At 43.1% G+C, this 23,282-nt stretch overlaps 1 long non-coding RNA gene and 2 pseudogenes across 9 annotated transcripts in view; 2 read left to right on the top strand and 1 right to left on the bottom strand.

Moving 5' to 3' along the window:
- Positions 1–3,621, top strand: part of LOC132493529 (probable ATP-dependent RNA helicase DDX28) — a 28,702-nt pseudogene extending 25,081 nt beyond the window's left edge.
- Positions 1–23,282, bottom strand: part of LOC132493530 (uncharacterized) — a 66,301-nt gene that overhangs the window by 24,543 nt on the left and 18,476 nt on the right. The window lies entirely within an intron of this gene.
- Positions 4,783–6,494, top strand: LOC132494435 (dipeptidase 2-like; annotated as a pseudogene).

The raw sequence follows: 23,282 nt of genomic DNA, 5'->3' as shown, positions 1-23,282 counted from the left end.
AATGGTCTCATGCTGGCCCACCTGCCATGACAAACCTCCACCAGAGCATTCCCCTTCACATTTTACCTTCTACCACTCCCAAAGGCAGTCTGCTCCAATGAGGCCTGACTTCGTCTGTCCTAACGGGCACCCACTGATTCAAGCAGTTTAGGGATAGAAGGTGCTGTGGTTCTCAACCAGGGTGGCCCAACCTCTAAAAGGGTAGTCCAAGCAGTCTCTACCTCCTGGGCACATCCCCTCTGCAACAGCCCCAGTAGACGAAGGTCCCATCTTTGCTTTTTCAAGGACGGCAACAGGGAGTCCCCTCCTAAAGAAGGTTCTCTCTCATTGCCACACTATCAAAAGCTGCCCCAAATGTGGTTCCTTCCTGTGGGCCTGATCAGGCTAAGGGCAGAGTTGTCTCTTTCCTTCTCTGAGTCGGACCAAGTTGTCTTACTAACCCCTCTTCACAGTGTTGACCATGATTTTCACGGGGGCTGCTGCTGAGCCTTTATCTCATCCTTTCATGGTGGAGAGAGAGAGGATTATAATGATTTTTACTTCTAGGGGAGAGGGGAGTGTAATGATTATGTTGTCATTTTGTATTATGTCCTTTTGTCATGAATTTGTTTTGAATTTCATATTAAAATGGGCCCACCATTCCCACTTTGTGAGGTCATTCAGCACCCTCATTTTGCACCTTTAACATCTCTCTCAGTATCACTTGGAAATGTTTTAAACGGCATGAGCTTGTCCTCACATTCCTATCAGCTGTAAATCCGGAGCCCTGACATGAACGTAACCATTGAGCAGAACCCCTCTCCATTAGCTGTGTAACACTGGGTAGGCTCCTTAACATCTTGGTTTTTCTAAGCCCTCAGGTGTAAAAATGTGAGGGTTCTATGAATTTATATTTGGGGCAGGACAAGGTCGAGAAGAGTGTGTCTTTGCTTGTATTCTTCCAAACTGGAATGTCTTCCCTCTCTTCCCCATGGGTCCAAATCTCACTTGTCCTTCAGGCCCACTGCCAAGGAGCCTTCCCTGATTCCCCAGTCCACACAATTCTCTGCCTCTTAGGGTCAATGCCATACAACCTAGCTGTCTCAACGTTAATCTTGCCTCTCAAGCCAATTTCAGAATGTGGGTCTCTCTTGCCCTCCTGGGGCCCCTGGGGCTGTACCAGCCCACCTGCATGCCCCACGTGGGGTGTCTACTAGACTAGGGCATGGGTGGGGAGGCCCAGGTGTGAGGGACCAGGCAGAGTACCTCTGCCTCCACCCTGCTCTCCTCCACAAAACTGCCCCTCCTCCTGAAGCCTGACCGCAAGTCACAGGTTCCTTATTATGACCTCACTGGGTAGTGATGACCTCACAGGCCTTCTCACAGTTTCCATGGCAGCATAACTATGGAAATGTGCTGCCCTCAGAGAAACTGCCCTACCAGTTCTCCACCAGATACCAATCTCTTTGGTTGTCTGAGAGAGAATGTCTGACCGGATCGTCTATATTTACTCAAACCTGTGCTCTGTTCCCTGGCTGGGCAGTGCAGCAGGTACACCGAGACCGAGCACCTGTAGAAGAAGCATGGTGTACACACAACCTCACCTGGCTGCCACATGTTCCTGTGGGGCTTGCCCACTACGTAAACCTCAGCACTTTCCCAGCTGTAAGTAATACCAGTGACCTGGGACACCTTCAGGGTCCCACAGTGCTCACTGCTGAGGACAAGTGAAAGGTCATCCCTGAACTAGTGTTCAGGAAGCTTCTGATCTTTATAAATGTTGCCTTCTGCTTTGGGCTACAGGATGCTTCCATTCAGACCCTTTCCTGATTGGCCTCTTAGCAAAAGGCAAGTGCATTTTTCTTGGCAGACAGTAAACGGAGCAGTTTGAGGAAGAGGGCCACTCTTGAACCACACCTTCAAACCCAGGCACCTCTGTGCTGTCATGTACACATCTATATCGGTCCCCTCAGACACATCCCATACTGAGCTGCTGAGTACTAGGGGAGAGGGTGGTGCCTTATTCATGGGAATACCGGAAGAACCAAGGGGGGTGATGAAGTGCTAGTGAGACTGGAGGGCTGAGCAGATGGTGTCCCAGGAGGCTGGGTGGATGTGAGCCTACACTTGGTACCCAGAACCCGGTTCTGAGTCTCCTGATCACTCTGCCTCAGTATTTGGCCTTGTTCTAATCTAGATAAAAGTATCAGAGGGCTAGAGTTCAGTGTGGTTGTAACAGGAATTATAAATGGGGCTCAAGAGGGGTTGCCAAAGCGGGAGGGGTCCTTAACCAATTTATATTAGATTATCTTTTTCCAAAACTTGAAAGACGTTTCCATTAAAGCCTCAGAAGTGACACACTGCAAGAAATGTTTTCTCTGTTGTGGAAGGGAGAGATGGAGAGGATCATGATTGCAATTTCTTTCGGGTTCTACTGTTTTCCCTGGCAACGGTGAAGAGACTACCTCACCTGATGCAGCCGTAGGCTCTAGAAATTGCTTTTGCAGCCAGTGTCCCTTCTCTAGGGACTCATAGAGGTGATGGGCCAAGTCTGTGTTTTGGATGTCAAGTAGATTAAAGGTCTTCAGCCAGAAACTGGGAGAGACATGAGAGGGAAATTCTGGCAGGAGACTGTGTACAGCAGAAGTGACTGATCAGTTCTGATTTTCTTTGCAGCAGCTGTGGCTCCCATTTCTCCTCCTAAACCTGGTCACTACCATGTCCTCAACCGAGGGTGTGGAGAAACGCAGTTGGGCCGGCATGGGGAGACATACTGCCTGGTTGGTGGCTACCGGGCCTACGGGGATGCTCCTTTGGCCATGCCAGCAAAGGCGGAAGCCGAGAAGCCAGTCCCCAGATGTGCTCCCGAGAGAAAGCACGCTCCGGAGAGTCGGACGAAGATCTCGGTTGCTCCAGACCCAAAATCCGGCGATTGTAGCATGGTGCCAGGAGGCGGACTCCACAGAATCTTGCTGGCTGAACCATTCTGAAGACAGGGCAATGGTTTAACTGCCTAAGACAGCGAATGCCTCTTCCTGCAGTGACCCCTCCCGCCCCTCCCACTGCCCACTACCACAGATTAGAACCTGCGTCGTTCTGTCAGCCTTCCTCAGCCAGGAGCCTCCCTGCACACTAAATGGCCATAAGCCAGGAGCCTCAGAAAGTGAGGTTTGAAATGAGAGTCTGCCCTGAACATCCCAGGGCGGAAGCTGGCCTGGAAGAAAACCTGGCATTCCTCTGCTCAATCCTCACGGGCCCCTTTGTGAGCTGGAGAAAGTGAAGTCTGCCCTCTGCGAGCCGAGGAGGATGCAGGAGCAGAGACAGGGTGCAGAGAAGCCTTAGCAGTCTACCACATGGGCTCCTGCCCTGAGCCATTGTCAGCGGCCACCACCACAAACCAGTGGGGAGCTGGGCTTTTTGAAACTGAAAGCAGCAATCTGTGGCTTCCCAAAGAGCCTCCTGCCTGGGGTTTCAGGAGGCAGGACAGAGAGGCCGAGGAAGCCCTGCTCCCTGAAGCAAGAACAGGATGGAGAGTCAAGCAGCATGCACCCTGCCCCGAGGTTCACATGCTCCTTTATTGCCAGGCCTTTCCGTGCCCAGTGGCGTCCCTTACTGCTCAATAAAATGTTCTTCTGTAACAGATTTGTAGGGTCGCCAGTGCTCAGACTTAGGTCACTAGCCCTGTGCTAGGCACTCCTGCCACCTGGGGAAGGTTCCAAAGGTGGAACAGCTCCAGGGGGTGCCAGGGATCAGAGCAAAAACTTGAGAGGCTGGGGATGCAGGAGTTTGGGCACAGTCCCTAAATCATCTCAGTGGTTGAGCTGCTGTGAGAAGGCACATCCCCAGTGTGCGTGTGTGTGTGTGTGTGTGTGTGTGTGTTGGGGGGAGGGGGTCCCTAGAGGAGGCAGCTAGAGGGAGGGCCTGAGGCTGGAAATGGGGAATGGCGTGCGGCCTCTGAGCAAGCACAGGCACTTAGCCCCTGAGGTTTCTGGGAAAGCTAGAGCCACAAGGGCCACGAGATAAGGCAAGCGTAGCAGCAGAACCCAGGTGCCAGGTCTTTCTTCAGAACCTACACTTCTCCACGAGGCCGGGCCTTCCACGCTGAGGTAGGAGGGATCCTGGCCAGAAGGTCAGCCAGCAGCTCTGGGACGAAGGTTGCTGCGGCGGGGGCTCTTCTGCCATGGAAGCGACTTCATTTCCTTCCACACAAATAGCCTACTGACTGAGTTCCTGCTCTGTTGAGTAAAAGGGTGTTGACTCTCCCCAGAAGGTTGTTCAGTTCACATCCCAAAAGTCCCTCTATTCAGGCCCTGGGGAGGTGTAGCAGCTCCTGAGGGCGCTCTCCTGAGGCTGGCTGACAGAAGTGGGGGAGGTTCCTGATAGTTCCCAGGCGCTGGTTCAAGTCCCCAGAGAATGGTCATGCAGGTTGGGGAGTCAAGTAGGAGGAGAGAGAAGGTCGGGGGCAGAGGGCTCCCTCCTGAATCCAGAGCTCACAAGGTTACCCCCCCATTTCCAGAAATTATCTCTTCCCCCACACCAGCCCCCATGGCCCAGTACCGGGAAACCGGGAGCCCAGAGCACTTGTGGCCACAGAGACCCTCGCACGCAGCCCTCGGGGTGGGCGGGGCCGGCTGCAGGCAGATGGGGACGAGGTGTGCTCCCGGGAGGCCACGGGCTGCAGGTGGCCCTCTGAGAGAAGCACCCCATTTTGGACAGGAAGGTTAGAGGCGGGGGAGAGCACCCTAGGGCGCCCCCTCGGAGCAGTGGGTGTGGGAAGAGGGGCGGGGGCGGAGGGAACCCGCGATGGGAGGCGAGTGGGCTCTCAGCAGAGGCCAGCTTAGCCCGCGGGAGCTGCCTCTGAGCAGGGGGCGGGAGGGCAGTGCCGCCCTGTGGCTGCCGGGCTTCCCGGACCCGGATCGCGGCTCTCCGCACACGGGTCGCAGGGTCCTGTGACTCTATATCCCCTCCCTCACCCCGCCCCCCTCGCGAGGCCGCACCGCTGGGTGGCCTGTGTCGACGGGCAGAACCCCATCGCCCGCCCCTCTCAGACCCGCCTCTGTCCGCCTGCCTTGCCCTGCGCAGCTTGCGGCCCGGGGGCCTCAAAGGTCCCCGTGCACGCAGCCAGCGGCCTCTGCTGTGCCTGCTGCTCCTGCTGGGTCTGCTGCTGTGACCGGTAACCCTCGTGCAGACCACGCTGGGCACCTCCAGCACCCCAAGTCCGCGGGAGCGCACGCGGGCCCTGATGCGGGACTTCCCGCTTGTGGAAGGGTGGCTGCAGTGTGTGCGGGCTGCTGGGGGCCGGTGGGGGCCTAGCCTGGCCCTGGGCAGAGGAGGAGGTCCAGAGCATGTAGCGCTATTGGGGAGGCTCCCTCACACCACCCCTGGATGTCCTCTCCATCATCTATGGATGCCCTTCCCCTTCTCTGTCATCCCCTCCCTGGTGGGAAACCCTCAGCCCAGGCCTCAGCTGCTCCTAGTATAGTCTGTGTGACAGTGTGAGGTGGGGGACCCCCAGGCTGGCCCAGGCCAGGCAATGTGTCCTGCCCGATCCCAAGACCTAAGGAGCCCACCCATTTGCCTTGACCTCCCTCCAGCCACAACAACATGCCCCTGGTCCTGAGGCAGTTTTACCACAATGGGCTATACGATGGTAATCTGCGCAATTTCAGCCATGGCTAGACCAGCTTGGACAGGCTGAAAGATGGTCTCGTGGGTGGCCAGGTACCAAAGGGACACACAAGGTGCCACCATGGCTGCTGGGGAATGTGGGGCAGTTTGGGGGCCACAGAGGCCACAGGTTAGTCACATTGGAACGAAGTTACCATAGTGACCTAGAAAGTGCCATGCCATGGATGCTGGGGGCTACAGGGGTCACAGTGAGCCCACCTGACGGGCTTCCAAGTACCACAGAAAAAGCAACGCATTACATGTGACTTCTGGGCACAGTAAGTGCTGTGCCAGCTGAGGAGGCTATGAGAAGCCCAAGGAGTTCCAAAGCCCAAACTAAGCCCTGGCCTTCCCTCAGTTCTGGTCAGCCTACGTCCCATGCCAGACCCACGAACGGGATGCTGTGCACCTCACCCTGGAACAAATTGACCTCATCCGCCTCATGTGTGCCTCCTATTCTGAGCTGGAGCTTGTGACCTCAGTTAAAGGTAGACGGGGGACTTCCCTGGTAGTCTAGAGGTTAAGACTCCACGCTTCCACTGCAGGGGGGTCGGGTTTGATTCCCGGTGGGGGAACTGAGAGCCCTCATGCTGCATGGCACGGCCAAAAAAAAAGGTAAACAGACTGGTGGTAGTGGGTGTTAGGGACTTCAGTAAGCTACCCCTGCCTCTGAAAATGATCATCTGACCTATGTGCCCCCAGCTCTCAACAATACCCGGAAGTTGGCTTGCCTTACTGGTGTGGAGGGCGGGCACTCACTGGACAGTAGCCTCTCCATCTTGCGTACCTTCTATGCGCTGGGTGTGCGCTACGTGACACTCACCCACACCTGCTACATGCCCTGGTGAGCACCTGAATATATTCACGAAAAAACGCATTCACCCTTTTTGGCCAACCAAACAAGCGGGCAATGCAAATCAACACTGCAAAGAAGTCTCACTAGGCATTGGTCAAAAGGGCCATGCTGAAAAAGTGTAAAAACCAGAAATGCAGGGCAAGTCAAGGAGAAAAGGGGGCTTTTTTACGCTGATGGGCGTGATATAAATTGCCAACGGCCACTCTCGAAAATTGTATGGTGTTTCCTAAAACATCTAAAAAACAGAGCTACAGAGCACAGGGCACTTCCACTCATGGGCTTATATCTTGAGAAAACCAAAAATCGACAGGACACAGGCACCCCAAATTTTAGGGCTGCTGTGTTCACAAAATCCTCGACTCAGGTACACCTTAAGTATCTCATGAAAGAGAAAAATGGATAAACAAGTTGTAGTACTTATGTACAATGGAATATCACTCAGCCATGAAATCAATGTCCTAAGGCTAGTAGCAGCATAATGAGTGGATTTAGGTACGATGATTCTAAGAGAAATACGTCACACAGATAAAGAAACTTATCATAAGATATCAGTTATAGACGGAATGTAAAAATCGCTATATGAACTAAATTACAAAACAGAACAGAGTCACACATTTAGAAAACACACTTATGGCTGCTTAAGGGGAAAGGTGAGGTGGGGTGATGCATAAAACAACAGTTTGAAATTAGCACAGATACCGTTCAATCAACCAAATATGTAATAGAGAAGACATACTCATTGCTCAGTGAACTGGACTCAACACACCTTATTCACCACAGAAGAATATATCCGCGTAGTAAGAATCTTAAAAAGTATTTATTGATATTTCTTGGTAAGTGAAAATAGTGGGTATAAAGGGGCACAAACACAGCACTGAAAATCAGCTAAATCCCATTATAAATACAAATTACAAAAAAAAGCAAAGATAGTGAAAGAGAGAGAAATTCTTACAAAATTCTTTCAGTGGCTGTGGTGCAACCTGGATTGACCACATCTAGACCCACAGCTGGAAGAGACATAAGGCTGGACACTCTTGGGGGCAACCGGATTGGTGAGGTTGCGTGAGCAAATGCAGACCCTTTAAAGTAATACTGCGTGCTACCCATTCCATGGGTCAGAAATCTCCAGGTTCAAGGGAATCTTCCTACAGCTAAAACATGCATGGGAAACCCAGAGGATGGTACACCATATGATCGGGAAACGTTTCTAAAACGCACCTCATTTTTCATCTCGTGGTGCTTGGGTTCGCCATTCCAGCTGCTTTACCAACAATCTCCCCACTTGGAGAATCAGCACCTTTAACCTCCTGTTTCGTACAGTTTGCAATTTGTCCAGAGGTTGAACGGGTAGAGGGGGAACCAATGAGAGATGAGCTCTAGGTGTTTGGACAGACACATGTCACTCTAATTTCCAATCAGGAAGAAGAATTAACCAAAGGCTCTGCCTGCCCCCCGGAACCAGAATAGGGCCTGAAGCAATCCTGCGGTTTGGAGGCCAGCTCCCAAAAAGGCGAGTTGAAAAATGGATCTCAGAGGCACTAAAATTCACAAACCTGCAGGATAATAAATGATAACTTTCGTACCTTATTGAGGTAAGGCAACGAAGAGGATTTGAAAACAAGGCAGAATTGCAGGAAACCGTTTTCAAGAGGTAGATCGGAGTCGCCTTTAAAGCACATGAAAAGCGACAGAACTTCGACAATGATGCAGTTGGCCAAAATGGGCGTACGTTTTTTTTCCTGAATATATTAAGGAAAAAATGCGTAGGCCCTTTTTGGCCAACCAAGCAAGTGGGCAATGCATATCAGCACTACAAAGAAGTCACACTTCGCATCGTTCAAAAGGGGTTTTACCATATTTGAAATTCCAATATTTTAGCCTGTCACGTTTTTGGATTTTAGAAAAATAATATTTTAAATGAGACAAAAATTATTTTTTATGACCCAAAAAGACAGCAATAGTTTTATATTTTTATCTATTTCACTTGCACACAAAAGTCTCATGGGGTTATGTAAAGCAGTCCTGTTGGATGCTGTGCATGGTGCAAATATGGATTAAAGCTTTGGAATCTTAAGCTTCACTCACCTGAAACTTTTAAATTAGGATGCAAGCAGTCCTTTCCAACATGTGAACAGAGAAGGACACTGTCTTTATTTTATTTGTCAGGTAATTAATCTGTCTTTAGCCCCAAGGAGAGAAACACCTGGCACTTCTATCACTGTGTTGTACAAAAATCTTTGAACACAGAGTGCAAGCAGAGGCTGATACAAGATGTGAAAGAAAAAAAAAAGAGAGAGACCCCTGTGGCATTTTCTCCTAACTTATTGCAATCTCCCATTTAAAATGTGGGAATAATCAATCTTCTGAGGAAAAAGGCCCAAGGAAGCTTTTTGCTTTTGTGGAATAATGCAATGCCTAAAGATTTCATGAGGCAAGAAGAATTAATGAGAATGACCATGAGAAATCAAGAAAAGTCAGATCCATGGATGAAGTGATGTTTACCTCTGTGAATCAATGAGAAGTGGGAGCAAATGAAAAGAAAGCTGAATACAACATTTTCTGAATAAATGTAACCTTTCAGCTGTCACAGACTAATGCTCACTATGATACAACATATTTAGTTCAGAAAGTTAACTTAAATTTAAAGCTTAACAATTAGATTTATTGAAGAAACGAAAACATATTTGTGGTTTAGAATATATAATGTGTTCTGCAACAGATAAGATTACATAAATAAATAGAAATAAGACTAAATAGAGGAAAATAACAAATTAGATGTTATTAACATTAAAAACTGACACTCATCTAAAGAAAGAGGAAAGACAGAAAGACAGAAGAACTTATATCAAGTATATATTTAAAACTCCTAAATAGGAAGTCTTCAGATGTTAAAAAAAAAAGTCTTCAATAAGAAGATAATGTAATAGCAAAGATGGGAAAAATATACCAAAAGATATTTCAAGAAAGAGAGTACAGAACGTTAAGTAAACATATCAAAAGATGCTTGGCTTCTTAGTAGTCAATTAAATGCAAAAAAGTCATACCTGGAATTATCACTCACCAACCAGAAAGTTCAAATGAAAATGACAGGTATTATCAAGTTTGACAAGAATGTGTGTAATTCTTGAATCTCATTCACTGCTGCTGAGGATGAAAAATCATACAAATGTTTTGAAAATATTTAGAAGTATCTTAAAAGATAAACAGATGAAAGCTATGAGTCAAAAATTTTACTACTACATGTATATTGAACAATAATTTATACACATACCACCAAAGCTCAAGTTCTAGTATGTATATACCAGTGCAATTCTCAATAGACCCAAACTGAAAATCACTCATATTGTAATACATTTTGGAAAAAATTAATTAATAGTTAAATATTTACACTATGGAATCCTTTGCAACAGTGTCAGTGCATGACAACAACAACAGGCAACCATATAGGCGTATTCATAAACAACATAAAATAAAAAAGCCCAATCCAAAAGTGATTTTACTGTGCCATTACATTTATATAAAATACAAAATACAGGTAAAGTGATCTTTTTGTTAGATACCAGAACAATATTAAACCTTAAGGGGAGTCACTAGAATTGGACAAGGGGGGCTCTGAGTATCTGGCAATTTTCTGTGTCTGTATCTGGAAGCTACGTATAGAGTGTATGCAGATTCTGAATTTTCTGAAATTTGTCATTTCCTTACAAACCATGCATATTTTTAGTTGTTTTTTATACATAACAAAAAGTAAAAATGATAGACTAGGGAAGGTAATTATATTAGCACTTTAATATCCATGCTTTTCAAGGTGGAAGTGAAAGGTATTAAATACTTGACACTGTGATTACTTCTTAAAAGTAAGGTGAAAATTTCAGATTAATAAATAAGACATACTTCTTCATATATCATCCTCAAAGAGGAGGGGTAGAAAGGAGTATTATTATTTTTTATTTAATATACAACAGTTAAGACAGAAAATAATGAAAACAGACTAGGTTTAAAAAAGAGCACACTGGACTTCCCTGGTAGCTCAGTGGGTAAGAATTTGCCTGCCAATGCAGGGGACAGGGGTTCAATCCCTGGTCTGGGAAGATCCCACAGGCTGTAGAGAAACTAAGCCAATGTGCCACGACTACTTGGCCTGCGTTCTAGAGCCTGCAAGCAACAACTACTGAGCCTGCGTGACACAACTACTGAAGTCCATGCACCTAGAGCCCATACTCCACAAGAAGAGAAACCACAGCAAGGAGAAACCCATGCACCACAATGATGAGTAGCCCCTGCTCGACACAACTAGAGAAACCCTGTGCAGCCTCGAAGACCCAACACAACCATAAATAAATAAAATTAAGTATTGTGACTGGTGAGATGACTCACTCATGTGGCTGTAAGTAAGAGGCCTCAGCTCCTTGCCACATGAATCTCTCCTTAGGGCTGCTTGAGTGTCCGCATGACATGGCAGCTGGCTTACCCCAGGATGAGTGATCTAGCAGAAACCAAAGCAGAAGCTCCAATATCTTTTATACCTTTGGAAGCTGCACTTTGTCATTTCTGCAATGTCTTATTAGTTAAAACATCAGCCCTTTTCAACTGTGAGGAGGCACACAGGTGCATGATGACTGGGAGATAATTAGGGTATGATTAGGGCCTTCTTGGAGGCTGGCTACCAAGGTGGCTGACTCACCGAACACTGAATTTTGTTTTCTTCACTGATGGAGAGAAAATGGTGAGTGAATCTCATTGGTGTTCTTTGAGATGTACCAAAGCTAGCTCTTGCTCTCACCCCCAGCTGTGTGGCTGAGAGGGTCTTGGTGCTCCAGCCGGGTGTCAGGCCTGTGCCTCTGAGTTGGGAGAGCAGAGTTCAGAATATTGGTCTACCAGAGACCTTGGGCACCTTGTAATATCAAAACGGCGAAAGCCTCCCAGAGATATCCGTCTCAATGCTAAGACCCAGCTCCACTCAAAGACCAGTAAGATCCCGTGCTGGACATCCAATGCCAAACAACTAGCAAGACAGGAATGCAGGCCCACCAATTATCAGAGAGGCTGCCTAAAATCATAATAGGTCACAGACACCCCAAAACACAACACCGGATGCGGACCTGCCCAACAGAAAGACAAGATCCAGACAAACCCACCAGAACACAGGCACCAGTCCTCTCCACCAGAAAGCATACACAACCCACTGAACCAAACTTAGCCACTGGGGGCAGACACCAAAAACAACGGGAACTACGAATCTTCAGCCTGCGTAAAGGAGACCCCAAACACCGTCCACAAAGCCAAATGAGAAGACAGAGAAACACAGAGCAGATGAAGGAACAAGGTAAAAACCCACCAGACCAAACAAATGTAGAGGAAATAGGCAGTCTACCTGAAAAACAATTCAGAGTAATGATACTAAATATGATCCCAAATCTTGGAACTAGAATGGAGAATATACAAGACATGTTTAACAAGGACCTAGAAGAACTAAAGAGCAAACAAACAATGATGAACAACACAGTAAATGGAATTGAAAATTTTCTAGAAGGAAACAATAGCAGAATAACTGAGGCAGAAGAATGGATAAATGACCTGGAAGATAAAATAGTGGAAATAACTACCACAGAGCAGAATAAAGAAAAAGGAATGAAAAGAATTGAGGACAATCTGAGACACGTCTGGGACAATGTTAAACACACCAACATTCGAATATAGGGGTCACAGAAGTAGAAGAGAAAAAGAAAGAGACAGAGAAAATATTTGAAGAGATTATAGTTGAAAACTTGGCTAATATGTGAAAGGAAATCGTTAATCAAGTCCAGGAAGTGCAGAGAGTCCCATACAAGATACACCCAAGGAGAAACATGCCAAAACACATATTAATCAAACTATCAAAAATTAAATGCAAAGAAATAATATTAAAAGCAGCAAGAGAAAAACAACAAAAAACATACAAGGGAATCCCCATAAGGTTAACAGCTGATCTTTCAGAAGAAACTCTGCAAGCCAGAAGGGACAGGCAGGACATATTTAAAGTGAGGAAAGGAGAAAAGCTACAACCAAGATTACTCTACCCAGCAAGGATCTCATTCAGATTCGACAGAGAAATTAAAACCTTTACAGACAAGCAAAATCTAAGAGAATGCAGCACCACCAAACCAGCTTTACAACAAATGCTAAAGGAACTTCTCTAGGCAGGAAACACAAGAGAAGGAAAAGACATACAATATCAAACCCAAAACAATTAAGAAAATGGTAATAAGAACATACATATCAATAATTACCTTAAATGTAAATGGAGTAAATGCTCCAACCAAAAGACACAGACTGGCTGAATGGATCTGAAAACACGACCGGTATATATGCGGTCTACAAGAGACCCACTTCAGACCTAGGGACACATACAGACTGAAAGTGAGGGGATGGAATAAAATATTCCATGCAAATGGAAATCAGAAGAAAGCTAGAGTAGCAATTTTCATATCAGAAAAAAGAGACTTTAAAATAAAGACTATTACAGGAGACAAAGAAGGACACTACATAATCATCAAGGGATCAACCTAAGAAGAAGACATAACAATTGTACATATTTATGCACCCAATATAGGAGCACCTCCATACATAAGGAAAAGGCTAACAGCCATAAAAGGGGAAATCGAAGGTAACACAATCGTAGTAGGGGACTTGACACCCCTCTTTCAACAATGAACAGACCATCCAAAATGAAAATAAATAAGGAAACACAAGCTTTAAATGATACATTAAACAAGATGGACTTAATTGATATTTATAGGACATTCCATCCAAAAACAACAGAATACACTCTTTCTCAAGTGTTTGAGGAACATTCTTCAGGATAGATCATATCTTGGGTCACAAATCAAGCATTGGTAAATTTAAGAAAATTGAAATTGTATCATGTATCTTTTCCGACAACGCTATCAGAATAGATATCAATTACAGGAAAAAAATCTGTAAAAGAATACAACCACATGGACGCTAAACAATACACGACTTTATAACCAAGAGATCACTGAAGAAATCAAAGAGGAAATTTAAAAATACCTAGAAACAAATGGCAATGAAAAGATGACGACCCCAAACCTATGGGATGCCGCAAAAGCAGTTCTAAGAGGCAAGTTTATAGCAATACAATCCTGCCTCACGAAACAAGAAACATCTCAAATAAACAAGCTAAGCTTACACCTAAAGCAATTAGAGAAAGAAAGAAACAAACAAAAAAAACCCAAAGTCAGCAGAGGGAAGAAATCATAACGGTCAGATCAGAAATAAATGAAAAGAAATGAAGGAAACAGCAAAGATCAAAAAAACTAAAAGCTGATTCTTTGAGAAGATAAACAAAAGTGATAAAACCATTAGCCAGAGTCATCAAGAAAAAAAGGGAGAAGACTCAAATCAATAAAATTACAAATGAAAAAGGAGAAGTAACAACTGACACTGCAGAAATACAAAGGATTATGAGAGGTTACTGCAAGCAACTATATGCCAGTAAAATGGACAACCTGGAAGAAATGGACAAATTCTTAGAAAAGCACAAACTTCCAAGACTGAACCAGGAAGAAATAGAAACTATAAACAAACCAATCCGAAGCACTGAAATTGAGACTGTCATTAAAATCTTCCAACAAACAAAAGCCCAGGACCAGATGCCTTCAAAGGCAAAGTCTATCAAATATTTAGAGAAGAGTTAACACCTAACCTTCTCAAACTCTTCCAAAATATAGCAGAGGGAGGAACACTCCCAAACTTATTCTATGAGACCACCATCTCCCTGATACCAAAACCAGACAAAGATGTCACAAATAATGAAAACTACAGGCCAATATTACTGATGAACATACATGCAAAAATTCTCAGCAAAATACTAGCAAAAAGAATCCAACAGCACATTAAAAGGATCATACACCATAATCAAGCTGGGTTTATCCCAGTGATGCAAGGATTCTTCAATACATGCAAATCAATGTGATACACCATATTAAAAAACCTGAAGGATAAAAACCATATGATCATCTCAATACATGCAGAAAATGCTTTCGACAATATTAAACAGCCATTTATGATAAACCTCTAGAAAGTAGGCATAGGGGGAACTTTCCTCAACATAGTAAAGGCCATATATGACAAACCCACAGTCATCATTGTTCTCAATGGTGAAAAAGTGAAACCATTTCCACTAAGATCAGGAACAAGACAACGTTGCCCACTCTCACCACTATTATTCAACACACTTTTGGAATTTTTACCTACAACAATCAGATAAGACAAAGAAATAAAAGGAATCCAACTCGGAAAAGAAGAAGTTAAGCTGTCACTGTTTGCCACTAGATGACATGATACTATATATAGAGAATCCTAAAGGTGCTACCAGAAACCTACTAGAGTTAATCAATGAAGTTTGTAAGGCTGCAGGATACAAAATTAATGTACAGATATCCCTTTCATTCTCATAAACTAAAGATGAAAACTCTGAAAGAGAAATTAAGGAAACACTCCCATTTACCCATGCAACAAAAGGAATAAAATACCTAGGAATAAACCTACCTAAGGAGACAAAAGACTTTTACTCAGAAAACTATAAGACACTGATGAAATAAATCAAAGATGACACAAACAGGTGGAGAGATATACCATGTTCTTGGATTGGAAGAATCAACACTGTGAAATGACTATACTACACAAAACAATCTACAGATTCAATGGAATCCCTATCAAAATAGCAATGGCATTTTTCAGAAAACTACCACAAAATATTTCCCAATTTGTATGGAAACACAAAAGACCCCGAACAGCCAAAGCAATCTTGAGAAGAAAAACAGAGCTGGAGTAATCAGAATCCCTGACTTCAGACTATACTACAAAGCTACAGTAATCAACACAGTATGGTACTGGCACAAAAACAGAAATATATATCAATGGAACAGGAGAGAAAGCCCAGAGATAAACCCAGACACATATGGTCACCTTATTTTTGATAAAGGAGGCAAGAATATAGAATGGAGAAATCACGGCCTCTTCAATAAGTGGTGCTGGGAAAACTGGACAGCTACAGGTCAAAGAATTAAATTAAAAGACTCCCTTACACCATACACAAAAATAAACTCAAAATGGATAAAAGACTTAATGTAAAGCCAGACACTATAAAATTCTTAGAGGAAAACATAGGCAGAACACTCTATGACATCAATCACAGCAAGATCCTTTTTGACCCACCTCTTAGAGAAATGGAAATAAAAATAAAAATAAAAACATGGGACCTAATGAGACTTAAAAGCTTTTGCACAGCAAAGGAAAACGTAAACAAGATGAAAAGACAACCCCTAGAATGGGAGAAAATCTTTGCCAATGAAGCAACTGACAAAGGATTAATCTCCAAACTTTACAAGCAACCCATGCAGCTCAATATCAAAGAAACAAACAAGCCAATCCATAAATGGGCAGAAGACCTATTAGACATTTCTCCAAAGAAGATATACACATTGCCAGGAAACACATGAAAGAATGCTCAACATCACTGATCATTAGAGAATTGTAAATCAAAATTACAATGAGGTATCATCCCACACAGGTAAGAAGGGCCATCATTCAAAAAATCTACAAACAATAAATGCTGCAGAGGTGTGGAGAAAAGGGAACCCTCTTGCACCGTTGGTGGGAATGTAAATTGATACACAGACACTATGGAGAACAGTATGGAGGTTCCTTAAAAAACTAAAAATAGAGCTACCATATGACACAGCAATCCCACTACTGGGCATATACCTGGAGAAAACCATAATTCAAAAAGAATCATGTTCCACAATGTTCATTGCAACTCTATTTGCAATAACCAGGTCATGGAAGCAACCTAAGTGTCTATCAACTGATGAATGGATAAAAAAGATTTTGCACGTCTTCAATATAAAATGGAATATTATCAGCCATAAAAATAAATGAAATTGAGTTATTTATAGTGAGGCGGATGGACCTAGCGTCTGTCATGCAGAGTGAAGTCAGTCAGAAAGACAAAAACGAATACTGTATGCTAACACATATATATGGAATCTAAAAAAAGAAAAAAAATGGTTGGGAAGAAACTACGGGAAGGACAGGAATACAGACGCAGACGTAGAGAATGGACTTGAGGACATGGGAGGGGGAAGGGTAAGCCGGGACGAAGTGAGAGAGTGGCATTAACTTATATATACTACCAAATGTAAAATAGATAGCTAGTAGGAAACAGTTGCATAGCATGGGGAGATCAGCTCAGTGCTTTGTGACCACTTAGAGGGGTGGGAAACGGAGGGTGGGAGGGAGATGCAAGAGGGAGGAAAAATCGGGATATATTTATATGTATAGCTGATTCACTTTGTTATACAGCAGAAACTAACACACCATTGTAAAGCAATTATAGTCCAATAAAGATGCTAAAAATAAATAAATAAATAAATAATTTATACCTCCCCCAAATTAAGTCTCTTTAAAAATAAATAAATAGGGCTTCCCTGGTGGCGCAGTAGTTGAGAGTCTGCCTGCCGATGCAGGGGACGCGGGATCGTGCCCCGGCCTGGGAAGATCCCACATGCCATGGAGCGGCTAGGCCCGTGAGCCATGGCTGCTGAGCCTGCACGTCTGGAGCCTGTGCTCCGCAACGGGAGAGGCCACAACAGTGAGAAGCCCGCGTACCGCAAAAAATTAATTAATTAATTAATTTTAAAAAAGGGTACTCAATAACATGGTAACTCTAAACCTAAGTATTTTCAATACTACAGCAAAGGTAAATGGATTAATGTCTCCTATTAAAGTGTAATTTTTTATATTATGTGCAACTAACATTTTTTCCCAATATACAGGTAAAATAAAATAATTACTTTAGAAAGGTGAAAACATTCCATGTATTTAAAAACAGTAAAACGATAAGCATATGATATGCATCTTAGATAAAGTAGTGTTTAATTTCAGAACAATTTGTCATTATTGTAACTAGTACTATTATCCCAATTTCTTAAAAATATTTCAATACTTTTTCTATTTGAAAAAATACTTTAATATTTTTTTCTCTGCTCTTTTGTGGTCTAATACATGGTAAGTATTTAGCTGCTAACATAACTTAAAATATATGTTGTTTTTTACAGCCAAACAAAACTGAATCAAGAAGAAATAGATAACTTGAACAGACTGATCACTACAAGCAAAATAGAAACTGTAATTTACAAAAACTCCCTACCCACAAAAATCTAGGATCAGATGGTTTCACAGGCAAATTCTACCAAATATACAAAGCAAAACTTACACTGATTCTTCTCAAACTCTTCGAAAAGATTGAAGATTAAGGAATACATCCAATGACATTCTATGAAGCCACCATCACCCTGATATCAAAACCAGATGGGGGGGACTTCCCTGGTGGCACAGTGGTTAAGAATCCATCTGCCAATGCAGGGGACATAGTTTCAAGCCCTGGTCTGGGAAGATCTCACATGCCGTGGAGCAACTAAGCCTGTGTGCCACAACTACTGAGCCTGTGCTCTAAAGCCCACGAGCCACAACTACTGAGCCTGATAGCCACAACTACTGAAGCCCATGCACCTAGAGCCCATGCTCTGCAAAAAAGAAGCCAGTGCAGTGAACAGCATGCACACCACAATGAAGAGTAACCCATACTCGCCACAACTAGAGAGAGCCCGTTCACAGCAACAAACACCCAATGCATCCAAAAATAAATAAATAAAAAAATTTACTGAAAAATAAAAAAACACAGATGGGGACTTTTCTGGTGTTCCTGCAGTTAAGATTTTGCCTTCCAGTGCAGGGGGTGTGGGTTCAATGCCTAGTGGTGGAGCTAAGATCCCACATGCCTCACAAATAAGAAACCAAAACATAAAACAGAAGCAATACTGTAACAAATTCAATAAAGACTTAAAAAAAAACAACACAGAGAAAGACACTAGCAAAAAAGAAAATTGCAGGCCAATATCTCTGATAAATATGGATGCAAAAATTCTCAACTGAATATTAGAAAACCGAATCTGACAGCACATAAGAGGATCATACACCATGATCGAATTTGATTCACCCCCGTGTCACAAAGTTGTTTCAACATATGCCAATCAATCAACATGATACACTCCATCAACAAAGGAAAAACACAAAACAAATGATCATCTCAATAGATGCCAAAAAAGCATTTGAGAAACTTCAACATCCATTCATGATAAAAACGCTTACCAAAATGGGTATAAAGGAAACACATCTCAACATAATAAAAGCTATTTATGACAAACCCACAGCCAATATAATATTCAATGCTCATGACAAAATATCAAAGAAGCACGGAAAAGTGATGGAGGAGATGGAGAAACTTCTCAGTGTGCAGGTGCAGGATCAACATCAGCGCTAAATCCTGCTCAGCTTATGGTGATTCAAGAGAAAGCTAAAAGCCTTTATGAAGACTTGAAGAAGAAACACGGGAAAGAATCAGAGGGCATATTTTTTAATGCCAGCCATGGCTGGTTTCATCGGTTCAAGAGTAGAGCCAACCTCAACAAGGTAAAAGTAAGTGGAGAGGCAGCAGGTGCAGATAGGGTAGCTGTCCAGGAACTTCCTGAAACACTTCGAGAAATTATTGATGATGGTGTGCATTTACCCAACCAGGTGTTTAATGGGGATGAGACACAACTGTACCGGAAGAGGATGCCAGACGGAAGTTACATCAGTAAGAAGGAAAAGTTGATGCCGGGCTGTAAAGCAGCAACAGATAGGCTAACTGTTGTTTGGTGGCAATTCTTCCAGTGATATGAAGCTGAAGCCTCTCTTAGTTTATCATTCAGAGAACCCAAGAACCCTTAAAAACATAGCCAATGACTCTCTTCCTATTGTGTGGAAGTGTAACCCCAAATCCTGGATTACACAGGCCACGTTCCAGGACTGGTTTTGCCAACACTTTATCCCAGATGTAGAGGAATACTGCTCGGAGAAGGACGTCCCAGAAAAACATTCTTTTGCTGCTTGACAATGCTCTGGGCCACGCCCCTTTCATGGATGACTTTTCCCAACGTCAAAGTAGTGCATCTGTCACCGAATACTGCATTGCTCATCCATCCTATGGACCAGGAAGTTATAGAGCCTTTCAAGAAATATTATTTATGTCACACTTTTTGTCAGGCAGTAAAGGTAAGTGAGAAATCAGGAAGAACCTAGGGACAATTTTGGAAGGACTATAACATCTACAAGGCCATAAAAAACATTGACTTTGCATGGTGTGAGTGTATGTTGGTCACCATGAATGGGGTTTGGAAGAACCTTTGCCCACAGTTTGTTCATGATGTTTGTGGATTTGAGAAGGCAGATCAGAAGTCTGAAGAGGTCTTCAGCAACGTAGTGACCCTCAGTGAGAAGCTGGAGCTAGATCTGCAAGAGGACGATTTCACTGAACTCCTTGCTGTGCAACATGAGGAGCTTACTGATGGAATTGGAGGCACAGAGAAAGGATGAAGAGGGACAGGAGGAAGAAGAAGTAACTGAAGAACTGAAGAGATTCACGACACAGAAAATGCCAAGGGCATCTTCTAAATTTGAGGAGGCACTGTTAGTTTTGGAGGCACAGGGCTCGGACCTACAATGGAACCCAAAGGTGGCAGCAGCCGTTCAGAATGCAAACCAGTGCTACCATGTCATCATCTATGATGAGAAGAAACGAGCTACAACCCAGACATCAATGGATCATTTTTTCAAGAGGGTAGATAGAATTAAATCCAGCAAGGAACCAGAACCTGTGTCATCAATGTCAGGTATGAGTGAAATTGGAGCTTGCCCCCTGTCTCCCACTGCTGATAATCCTTCACCTCTACCACCTCCCACCTCCTCTCCCTCCTCCAATCAGTAACTCTTCTCGCCTGTTCCCTCGATGCCAGCCCCAGTATCCCAGCTGTTGTACTGTATTACTGTACTTTTCAAGTTACTGTACTGTAAGACTAAAAATGTCTTCTTTGTTTTTGTGTTTGTTTCTTATATACTGTTTGTGTGAAAAGTATTATAAACCTATTATGGTACAATACCATATAGCCGACTGTGTAACCTGGGTACCTCAGCTAACTTTGTTGGACTTACAAACAAGTTGGACTTACAAACACACTCTTGGAACAGAACTTGTTCATACGTAGCGGACTTACAGTAAAAGCAAAAAAGAAACAGGAACTAATCAAACTTATAAGCTTTTGCACAGCAAAGGAAACCATAATCAAAATGAAAATACAACCTATGGGCTGGGAGAAAATATTAGCAAATGATGAGACTGACAACGGCTTAATTTACAAACTATACAAACAGCTCCTACAACTCAATAACAATATAACAAATAACTCAATGGAAAAATGGGTAGAAGACCTAAATAAACATTTCTCTAAAGAAGACATACAGATAGCCAATAGGCACATGAAAAGATGCTAATCATCACTAATTATTAGAGAAATGCAAATCCAAACTACAATGAGGTATCACTTCACACAGATCAGAATGGCCATCATTAAAAAAAATCTACAATTAACAAATGCTGGATGGGGTATGGAGAAAAGGGAACCCTTCAGCACTGTTGGTGGCCATGTAAGTTGGTGCAGCCACTATGGAAAACAGTATGGAGGTTCCGCAAAAAAACTATAAAAAGAGTTGCCATATGATCTAGCAATCCCACTTCTGGACATATATCTAGACAAAATTATAATTCAAAAAAATATATAAAACCCTATGTTCATAGACGCACTATTTATAATAGCCAAGACATGGAAACAACCTAAATGTTCATTAAAAAATGAATGTATAAAGAAAGTGTGGTATACGTATACAATAGATATTACTCAGACATAAAAAAGAATGAAATAATGCCATTTGCAGCAACATGGATGGACATAGAGATAATGATACTAACTGAGGTAAGTCATAAAGGGAAAGACAAATACCATATAATATCACTTACATGTGGAATCGAAAACAGGACACAAATGAACATGTCAGCAAAACAGAAACAAACACACAGATATAGAAAACAGAGTTGTGGTTGCCAAGGAGAGAGTGATGGAAAGATTGGGAGTTTTGGAATAGCAGAAGCAAACTATTCTACATAGGATGGACAAGCCACAAAGACCTACTGTACAGCAGGGGAAACTATATTCAGTATCCTGTGATAAACCATAATGGAAAAGAATATATATATATATATATATATATATATATATATATATATATATATATATATATGACTGAATCACTTTGCTGCACAGCAGAAATTAATACAATAATGTATAAAGGCTGCAGAGGGTATGGAGAAAAGGGAACCCTCCTGCACTGTTGGTGGGAACGTAAACTGATACAGCCACTATGGAGAATATGGAGGTTCCTTAAAAGCTAAAAATAGAACTACCATATGACCCAGCAATCCCACTACTGAGCATATACCTGGAGAAAACCATAATTCAAAAAGATACATGTATCACAATATTCACTGTAGCACTATTTACAAGAGCCAGGACATAGAACCAACCTAAATGTCCATCGACAGATGAATATAGAAAGAAGATATGGCCTGAATATATAATGGAGTATTACTCAGCCATAAAAAGGAATAAAATTGAGCTATTTGTAGTGAGGTGGTTGGACCTAGAGTCTGTCATACAGAGTGAAGTACGTCAGAAAGAGAAAAACAAATACTGTATGTGAACACATATATATGGAATTCAGAAAAATGGTACTGACGAACCTAGTGACAGGGCAGGAATAAAGACACAGATGTAGAGAACGGACTTCAGGACACAGGGCTGAAGGGGACACAGGGACGTAGTGAGAGAGTAGCACTGACATATATACACGACCAAATGTAAAAGAGCGAGTGGGAAGCTGCCGCATAGCACAGGGAGATCAGCTCGGTGCTTTATGTCCCCCACAGGCGTGGGATAGGGAGTCTGGGAGGGAGCCTCAAGACGGGGGGATATGGGGATATACGTATACATATAGGTGATTCACTTTGTTGTAAAGCAGAAACTACTACAGTGTTATAAAGCAATTATACTCTAATAAACATGTATTTTAAAATACCACAACGTTGTAAATCAACTACACTAGAAAATATTTCTTAAGTGAAAAAGATTTTTTGAATGTATGTTTTATTGTGTGTGTGTACCACAGGTTCAATATATATGAATTATGTCAAATTGATTACATTGTTTTTCAAAATAAAGAATTTTTGATATTCTATATCAGCTGCATAATATAAATGCAGAAAAACTATTTTTTTTTCTAAAGTTCAGAAATACCCATTTTGCTCATTCAGTATACTATAAACCACTAACTGTTAAAAAGGGATTCATGGGCCTCCCTGGTGGCGCAGTGGTTGAGAGTCCGCCTGCCGATGCAGGGGATATGGGTTCGTGCCCCGGTCTGGGAGGATCCCATATGCCGCGGAGCGGCTGGGCCCGTGAGCCATGGCCGCTGAGCCTGCGCGTCCGGAGCCTGAGCTCCGCAACGGGAGAGGCCACAACAGTGAGAGGCCCGCGTACAGCAAAAAAAAAAAAAAAAAAAAAAAAAAAAAAGGGATTCATGACCTCTTTCTTCCAAAGAAATATTTCTGCACTCACACAAGTTTAATAGAATGTTCCACCATGAACTGGCTTCCCACCTTAGAGACACGAGATTTACATCCTGAAATCTCTTTCTTGCAAAAATGTCCAAATAGCATCCTAGCATTACAGAAAAGAAATGCTTTTTGCCAGATCTCAAATTACATACAACTTTATCACGACATCAT

The sequence above is a fragment of the Mesoplodon densirostris genome, chromosome 7 (assembly GCF_025265405.1).
Source record: "Mesoplodon densirostris isolate mMesDen1 chromosome 7, mMesDen1 primary haplotype, whole genome shotgun sequence".
Lineage (NCBI taxonomy): Eukaryota > Metazoa > Chordata > Mammalia > Artiodactyla > Ziphiidae > Mesoplodon > Mesoplodon densirostris.
Note: the sequence above shows the minus strand (reverse complement) of the source record. Positions and strands in the feature narration are given on the sequence as shown.